The sequence below is a fragment of the Acomys minous genome (assembly GCF_964271855.1).
Source record: "Acomys minous genome assembly, chromosome: 17".
NCBI lineage: Eukaryota > Metazoa > Chordata > Mammalia > Rodentia > Muridae > Acomys > Acomys minous.
Genome location: NC_140500.1, coordinates 73,489,911 through 73,498,622, shown reverse-complemented (window position 1 = coordinate 73,498,622; position 8,712 = coordinate 73,489,911). Strand labels below are relative to the sequence as shown.

General features: G+C 39.4%; 1 gene segment (V, D, J or C); it reads left to right on the top strand.

Moving 5' to 3' along the window:
• Window positions 1–6,773: 6,773 nt before the first annotated feature.
• Window positions 6,774–8,712, top strand: part of LOC311588791 (Ig kappa chain V-III region MOPC 63-like) — a 615,711-nt gene continuing 613,772 nt past the window's right edge. Inside the window, exons 1-2 of the V gene segment in view lie at window positions 6,774–6,854; window positions 7,098–7,404.

Here is an 8,712-nt window from a genome sequence, read left to right as displayed (position 1 = left end):
AGGACCCACAGGGTCCTGGAAACCTACAAGAAGAACTTTATGACAGGCAGATCTGGGTCCTGGGGTCCTCATCAAACTAAGGCACCAGCCAAGGAGAAATAGGCAGTAAACTTCGAACCCCTACCAAGACCTAGCCGACGAACACGATATTCTCCACTGTTGAGTGGAGAGTGGGATCTGATTCTCACGTGAACTCTGGTGCCCCTTTTCTGACCATGTCCCCTGGATGGGGAGGCCTGGTGGCACTCAGAAGAGGGATAGCAAGTTACCAAGAAGAGACTCGATAATCTTAGAGCATACATAGGGGGAAGAAGTCTCCCTCAATCACAGACATAGGGGAGGGGAGAAGGGGGGAAGTGGGAGGGAGGGAGGAATGAGAGGAAAGAGGGGAAGGGCTAACAATCAAGATGTAATATGAATAAATTAATTTAAAAAAAAGAAAAAGGAAAAAAAACATGTCCTATATTAGAAATAAATTGAAATACTTTCCTCACAATTCTTTCATTGAAGAAAAACTATATCAAAAAGTGATGGAAGACAATAGTCACAAAGCTGAAGATGAGGAGTGCACTGAGATCTAGAAAACAAAAGGAGTATGGCATCTTCCCATGCCTGCACATACAAATACAGGGACTTGGGTGATGTTTCAGCAGTTAAGAATACTGATTGCTCTTCCTGAACCTAGGATCAATTCCTAGTATACGAATAGCAATTCACTACTAATTGTAAGGCCAGTTCTAGGAGACTCAATGCCTTCTTCTGGCTTCCATAGACACTGTAGGTACAAGGTGCAAGACAGGCATACAGGCAGAACATCTAGGCACATAAAGATTAACTAAATGGTTAATCTTAAAACTTTAACATGGAATTGTATACTGCCAACATTTTAACTTTGGGCCACTGAGCCCTGTGTTGGATTTCTATATTCCAGAACTACAAAATAATGAATCTCTTTTGTTCAAGCCAGAGATTCTGGGAAATTGTTGCCAAAAAATAAAAAAGCGACTTAAACAGAGAAATTAACTTCATTCTACTCCATTAATCTTTAAGGCACTGTGCTTATTAATTCCATGTAGGGCACTCTACTATCAGGCAGGTAATGAAAGAGTTCATTCCTGGGTAGTACTGTCAACTGGCCATTCTTAGAGAGATTTGTGTTAAAGAGTGAAGCACTATGGGAGGAGACTTGTAATGCTATACACAGCAATAATCCTGTAGATATTGAATGTAGACATTGGTGATTGTGAGGGTAAAACCTGTCCCAGATCCCCTGCCAGTGAATTGAACAGGGACTCCAGACACCCATGTGGATGTCCAGGAGGTCAGTAGTTTAGGAGGCTGCCCTGGTTTGTGCAGGTGCTGGGCAGGTTGTTCTTCTGGATGTAGTTGCCAAATAGACTCTGGCGGACTTATACTTATTGGAAAGCCACTTTCCAGCTGGCACAGCTAAGAGAAATAGAAACTGAATCATCATGATGTTGCCATTGGCACATGCAGTTGGGAGGAGAAGACATACATACATACATACATACATACATACACACACACACACACACACACACACACACACACACACACACACAAAATTCAGAATATCACGACACAAAGATCTTTAAGATGTTTTTTCTGAACTGGCTGTGGTGGTACACACCTTCTGCCCCAAATCATGGAAGGCAGATGCGAGAGTATCTCTGTGAGGTTGAGACCAACCTGGTCTACTGAATTAGTTCCAGATAGACAGGACTATCCTGAGGAATTCTGTCTCAGGAAAAACTCTTTTCTTTTATCTGTATTTTTAAAAGCCACAACTAATCAAAATTCAGAACCAGAGAGACCAATCACAATAGATACATCATCCAAATATTCCACATATATTCAGATAGAACATTGTGGAAAAAGAGGAGGAGAAATACAGAATTCAGAGGATCTAGGAGTTTACTGTGAGAATTTGGGTACAATTAATGTCAGAATCCATACTCATAAATTCTCAGCAATATATGGAAATCCATCAATGTAACACATCACTTATACAAATTGAAACAAAAAATAAAAATACATGATCATCTCCTTAGATGCTAAAAAAGCTTTTGAGAAAAATCCCTCACCTATTCATGTTAAAAGTTTCCTCCTATAGGCTTTTCCCAGTCCCCTTGGAAGCCCCGCCTTTTCCTTTCTGTCCTTCTGTGCAGCAGATTGGCTAAACAGCAATTTATTGACAACTGCTATATCCACTCAAGACATTTCCCACTACTTCACTATTGCCTCTTTTAATCTATGAAGCATCCAACCTAGCATCTAGGGTGCCTGCTGGGTTCAGTGACAATGGGTCAGGGACAGACTTCACACTCAACATCCATCCTGTGGAGGCTGATGATGCTGCAACTTATTACTGTCAGCAGAGTTGGGAAGATCCTCCCAAGGTGCTCTAGGGTTAAACAAAGCCATCTGGGCTGATGCTCACTGAGGCCTAGTCTCTCAGTTCTCTTACTCTTTGACATCTCATCTACACATCTCTAAGCTTGTTTGGGAAAATATCTTAAATGATGAAACAAGCTTTTATAAAGTGACTTGCATGTGCCCATCCTACATACTTTATAATTTTATGATTTACCAATAAAATTTCAACATTTATGGTTATTTATTAATTATTATTTATCTGTTTAAATTTTATTAACACACTTTTTGTGGGTGAATTGTTCTTCTTCTCCCCTATCTCCCAGACCACATATCTGCATATTCCCCCACAGCCTCAGTATCTCAGTATTCCTTCTTTACCCATCCTATTACTTAAAATTTCTTTTTTATTCTGAAAATAAAGAAAGATAAAAAAACAAATTACATCACTTACGTGTGTGTGTGTGTGTGTGTGTGTGTGTGTGTGTGTGTGTGTTCAGAAAGGCAATGTACAGACATTAGTTCTTTCTTTCCACCATGTGTGGTCTGGAAAATAAACTCGGGTTGTCAGTCTTTGCTGTTACTATCATTCCTTCTACCAGCTGAAGAATCTTTCCAGTCTGATGTATACTTTCTTTCCCTTTAGTTATTTATTTTAATTTTAAATTTTGTGCTTAGGGAAGGGTGAATGAGTGAGTGCCCTTAAAGTCAGAAGAATGCATCAGACTCCAGGAGCTGGATAAAAAGTAGGTTTTAACCCAGTTGATATGGGTACAGGAAATCAAACTGGGGTCCTCTGCAAAAGAACTAAGTGCTTTTCACTGATAAACCATTTCTTCTCCAGTGAACTGCCATTTATAAAGGTATTTTTAGATTTAGTAACCCTTTTGCCCTAGAACAATAGGAAAAGTAATTGAAGCTTTGCTATCCATCATGTAAACTAAAATGAGTTTTGAGCAGTTAAAATTGTCGGTTATCCAGACCCAGAAAGACATGCGTGGCATATACTCACTCTTAAGGCGATATTAGCCACATATTACAGTATAACCATATTACAGAGACTAATGTGCCAGCCAAGGTCCATGTATAATGTGGACCTAGACCCTCTGCTGAGATGTAGTAGATAGGCAGCAGAGAGATTGATTTATATTCAGAAGTTTAGATGCACCAAGAGAGCAGAGATGTTTTCTTTAAGGCTTCCAAATACAAATATTCAAACCATTATCAATGTAACATTTGTATAATCCTTGATTGTTTTGAGGTTCTTCTTGCTGTATGAAGTTTTTTGCATACTTGTGTAATAATATGAATCTATTTGTAAAATCAAATAAATAAATAAAAATAATAAAGTTAATACTGTCCAGGATTATGCTGTGAAGCTTGTTTAAATAATATAATAGAGTCTCAATTATTTGTGTGATAGCCAGGTTAAGAGAGAAACTATGAAAAACAAGCACAGGATTATAAAAGTAACTTTAACAACTGTTAATGCACAATAAAAAGAGAGAAGCTGTGTCTATCATGGAGACCTGGAAAAAGAAGCAGTGAGCATAAGCTGGGGAGTAGGGAATTGCCCATCGTGTCTTCTTCCTTCATCTTTCTTCATTTTCTTCCTGTCTTTCTCCTCATTTATTCTTTCCTCGGTCCCTTTCTCTTTCTCTCCTTTTTCCCTACCTGCCTCCCTCTGCTCCTCTATTTCCTTCCCTCTTCTCTTCCTGCTCTCCTCAGTCCATGTTTCATTTTCTCTCTTTTCTTCTCATAAATCTTCTTACAACATTTTTCACTTTAATTTAATTAAAGTATTATTATGACATTTCCCCATTAAAATTATGCTAGGAAATGGATCCTGTTGGATAGTTAAACCAGGAAGGGTGCATGTGCCAGAGAATGTGAAGAAATATTCACTTCTCTGTTTACCTATTAGTCAGTTTGACTGAATATCTAACAGTCTTCCTGAGGAGGAATCCAGTCTTGTTAATTAGATTTTCATCACCAATACAAGGAACAAGATATCTCTTTTACAAATTTAGGATTTTTTTTACCTTTTTTTCTCCTTTATTAATTTATTCTTGTTACATCTCAATAGTTATCCCATCCCTTGTATCCGCCCATTCTTCCCTCCCTCCCATTTTCCCCTTATTCCCCTCCCCTATGACTGTTCCCGAGGGGGATTACCTCCCCCTGTATATGTTCATAGGGTATCAAGTCTCTTCTTGGTAAGCTGGTGTCCTTCCTCTGAGTGCCACCAGGTCTCCCTCTCCAGGGGACATGGTCAAAGGTGAGGCACCAGAGTATGTGAGAAAGTCATATCCCACTCTCCACTCTACTGTGGAGAGTGTTCTGTCCATTGGCTAGATCTGGGTAGGGGTTTAAGGTTTACTGCCTGTATTGTCCTTGGCTGGTGCCTTAGTTTGAGCGGGACCCCTGTGCCCAAATCTGCCTATCATAATGTTCTACTTGTAGGCTTCTAGGCCCTCTGGATCCTTCTACTTTGCCATTCTCCCATGCTTCTCTCATCTATAGTCCCACTAGAATGTCCTTCCTTCTGTCTCAGTTTCCTGGTAAGTGAAGGCTTTCGTGGGACATGCCCCTTGGGCTAATATGCAGATATAAGTGAGTATATACCATTTCAGACTTTCTGCTTCTGGGTTAACTCACTCATTATGATCATTTCTAGGTCAATCCATTTATCCACAAATTTCGGGAATTCCTACATCTGACAAAGGTCTAATATCCAAAATATATAAAGAACTCAAGAAATTAAACACAACCAAACCAAATAACCCAATTGAGAAATGGGGCTTCGAACTAAACAGAGAATTCTCAACAGAGGAATATCAAATGGCTGAGAAACACTTAAAGAAATGCTCAACCTCCTTAATCATCACGGAAATGCAAATCAAAACAACTCTGAGATTCCATCTTACACCCATCAGAATGGCTAAGATAAAAAATTCAAGCAACACCACGTGCTGGCGAGGTTGTGGGGAGAGAGGAACACTCCTTCATTGCTGGTGGGAATGCAAACTAGTACAACCACTTTGGAAATCTATCTGGTGCTATCTCAGAAAAATGGGAATAGGGCTTCCTCAAGACCCAGCTATTCCACTCCTTGGAATATACCCAGAAGATGCTCCAGAACACAACAAGAAAATTTGCTCAACCATGTTCATGGCAGCCTTATTCATAATAGCCAGAACATGGAAACAGCCTAAGTGTCCCTCAATAGAAGAATGGATAAAGAAACTGTGGTACATATACACTATGGAATACTATTCAGCTACTAATCTAGAATTTTTAAAAAACATAAAGAGCAGTATTTTACATGTATGCAGTGACATCTCCTTTACATGGTTCTTTTCTTCATTTTTGCCCTCCTACATTTCCTGAAATGTTATTTCTGATCAAAGGCCTCTCAGTTGGTTTACTTAAAGACAATAGACTGACAGGATAGCTCTTTGGGAAAAGTGCTTGCCACATAACTGTGAGGACCTGGTTCACATCCCAGGGACCCACATATAACCAGATGCAGCTGCACATGCTTTGTACTTGGAGTGAACCTCTGGCAAGATGAGAGACAAAGACAATAAAATCCACAGAAGATCCTGGAATAGAACGTGTGTCATGAGTAGTGGTGAACCACAAGAGACCCTGTCTCAGATATAGTAGATGAGAATAGCCACAGCCAAGGGTGACCTCTGATCTCCACTCACATGCAATGGCAAGAGATGTTGCCTTTAAATGTGAACATGTGCAAACGTACAAGCATACAGACACATCACACACACTAAAACATGGATCTAAAAAAGTAAGGTAATATGCAAAAAATATGCTACTTTTCTTACTTTAATCATGTTCACCATTTTCTCTTAGATAATATTTCCATTTGGTGTGTACAATAAGAGACATTTAGTTTTTCCTGAAATAACTTAGATTGCTTACATGCTACATCCATAATGCAAACCCCTAATTCACACCTCAAAAAGACTAGAGGATAAACATTCAATAGAATAAGATTCAAATAAAGGCCAGATGGTGTTGCCTTATGCTTTTAATTCCAGTACATGGGAGTGAGAGACAAGAGGCTCTTTGTGAGTTCAAGTGCATTATTGTCTATAAAGTGAGCTAAAGAACATCAAACAATGCATAGAAAAGCCCTGTCTTGAAAAAACAAAAATTAAAAAATAAGCATTTAGAATAGGCAGGGAGGTTCCTTTAAGAAACACATGATGTTCTATTAAAATTTCTGCTGACACCAACTCCTAGTGGGTGAAGCAGGAACAGGTGCCCTTTGAGCAACAGCAAAAGCTCTGCTGAGCTGATTTGCATATTGAGTCATTATATAACAGTCCAGGCTCTTTTAAGAGCAGCTGCCAGGAGCCCAAGAAGCATCTTCTCTTCCAGCTCAGAGATGGAGTCAAACACACTCCTGCTATGGGTGCTGCTGATTGGGGTTCCAGGTGAGAAGGTGCAGAGAAGTGTTGGGAGCATCCTCTTTGGCCATCACGGTTTTTCATGCCTCTGGGCTCTTGATCATTACAATTAGTGCATTTGTAATTGATTTTGTTTCCCATTCACTTTGATTTTTTCTAGATTCTCAGAGTGATGTCCACAAATATTCTTAAAATTTTTAAATGAAAAGGTCCTCTTCTGGGAACGTTTTTATACATATATGACTCTGCTCTCTGTGTTTGTCATTCCAGGTACCATTGGTGACATTGTGCTGACCCAGTCTCCAGCTTTTTTGCCTGTGTCTCTAGGGCAGAGGACATCCATCTCCTGCAGAGCCAGTGAAAGTGTCAGTGATTCAAGTTATAGTTACATGCACTGGTACCAACAGAAACCAGGACAGCCTCCCAAACTCCTCATCTATTTTGCATCTAACCTAGAATCTGGAGTCCCTGCCAGGTTCAGTGGCAGTGGGTCTGGGACAGACTTCACACTCACCATTGATCCTGTGGAGGCTGATGATGCTGCAACTTATTACTGTCAGCAGAGTAAAAAGGTTCCTCCCACAGTGCTCCAGGGTTAAACAAAAACCTTCTGGGCAGCTGTTCACTGAGGGGAAGTTTCTCATTTCTCTTTAACTCTCTGATATCTCATGTACAAATCTCTAACCTTATTTGAGAAAATATCTTAAATGATGAAACAAGTTTTATAAAGTGATTGGCATGCCTGCCCAATCCTAAATAATTTATATTTTTAGGATTTACCAATAAAGTATAGATGTTAATCATTGTTTATTAATGATTATGTAGTTGTTTAAATTTTATTAACACATTTTTCTTTCGGTGAGTTTACCTTTCTCTTTCCTATCTTCCACACAACATAATGCATTTTCCCTCACATCCCCAGTATTCCTCTTTGCCAATCCTATTATTTAGAATTGTTTTTATTGTGTAAATAGAAGAAGATAAAAAACAAATTACAACACTTAACCAAAGACGTGTGTGTGTGTGTGTGTGTGTGTGTGTGTGTGTGTGTGTGTGTGTGTAAGGACAATGTACAGAAGTTACTTCTTCTTTCCATCATGTGTGGTCTGGAAATCAAACTCAGGTCATCAGTCCTTGCTCTTATCACCTTTCTTGGTACTAGCTGAACAATCTTTTCAGTCTGATGTATAATTTCTTTCCCTTTAATTATTCATTTTTATTTTAAGTTGTGTTTTTATGGAAGGGTGCATGAGTGAGTATACTTAGCAGTCAGAAGAATGCATCAGACATGAGGAGGTGGATAAAACAGAAAGTTCTCACTTAGTTGATGTGGGTGCTGTAAACCAAAAGGGGGTCCTCTGCAAGAAAAATAATTGCTCTTAACCTGTGATCTGACATTTATACAGATATTTTTTGATTTAGTAACCCCTTTGCTATAGAACAATGGAAAAGTTAATAGAAGCTTTGTTATCCACCATTTAATCTAAAAAGAGTGTGGAGTAGTTAAGATAGCCAGTAACTCAGACCCAGAAAGACACACATGGCATATACTCACTCATAAGTAGATGTTAGCCACTTACTACAAAATAACCACATTAAAGTATAGAAACTGATGTACCAACCAAGATCCATGTATGATGTGGTTGTAACCTTCTGCACAAATGTAGTAGATAGGCAGCATAGTCTTCTTGTGGGTCCCGTAATACAGGGAATAGGGACTACTTCTGACATTGACTCGGGCCTCCCAATGTTGATCACTTCCCCCATGACAGGGTAAACTTGCCAGGAGATAGAGGAAGAGGACACAAGTAGTACAGATGATACTGGATAGGCTGAGCTCAGAGGTCTTGGGAGGTAGATTCCCCTCTCTGAGGACTAGAGGAGG